At 34.8% G+C, this 824-nt stretch overlaps 1 pseudogene; it reads right to left on the bottom strand.

Moving 5' to 3' along the window:
• Nucleotides 1–337: 337 nt before the first annotated feature.
• Nucleotides 338–500, bottom strand: LOC132772409 (U2 spliceosomal RNA; annotated as a pseudogene).
• Between the last annotated feature and the right edge of the window lie 324 nt (nucleotides 501–824).

Here is an 824-nt window from a genome sequence, read left to right as displayed (position 1 = left end):
TGAGTCCTCCTCCGTAAATTACCCGTTTCTCTCTTTTATCTCACCCGAGTTTTCAATTAGTTTTAATTACTTTGTCTTTTAATCACTACATGTAGCCTGCCCATTGTTACAGTGTCTGTGTATATTGTAATTTGTATATTGTTATGTATTCATTTGTTTTATGTTATTGTTTATTGGTTGCATTTTCAGTTTGTGTTTTTGGTTTTTCTTTATTGTAATTGTTATTTGGGCTTGGCCTCATGTAAGCCTCTTCGAGTCCCCATTGGGGAGATGGTGACGAGGTATAAATAAAGATTATTATTATTATTATTATTATTATTATTATTGGTTTTTTTCTTTTTTGTGCACCGTTCCTGGAGGCACTGCAATACCAGGTCGATGCGTGGAGTGGATGGAGCAAGCCCCTATTCCATCTATTCCATGGAATTATTATGTTAATTATTGTAATCTCTGCTTTACTTTATGCAAAATCGATGAATGAGAAACCTCCAAGAAACAAGTTTCATATGTATGTGTGCACACACAAGCACATGGATACACTCAGAATTTAAAAGCAAGCAAACACACATTTGTTTTTGATCTCAGAATGATGCACCATTTGTGACTACCAGTGTTGTCTTAATGGTATCTTAAAAGGTTGGCTACCTTTCACAATTACTTTTAGAAGTGAAGTGATTGGTAGAACTTACTATATTAAAGGAAATATCAACTGCTAGTTTTGCAATTTTATTTACATGCTTCAGTGCAGACTTAATGGGATACCATCTTCAATATGGGTGAAAACTAACCACAGACCTGTGCATACATTTCAGGAGTCACAAGCC

This window comes from Anolis sagrei, chromosome 3 (genome assembly GCF_037176765.1).
Source record: "Anolis sagrei isolate rAnoSag1 chromosome 3, rAnoSag1.mat, whole genome shotgun sequence".
Classification (NCBI taxonomy): Eukaryota; Metazoa; Chordata; class Lepidosauria; order Squamata; family Dactyloidae; genus Anolis; species Anolis sagrei.
Note: the sequence above shows the minus strand (reverse complement) of the source record. Positions and strands in the feature narration are given on the sequence as shown.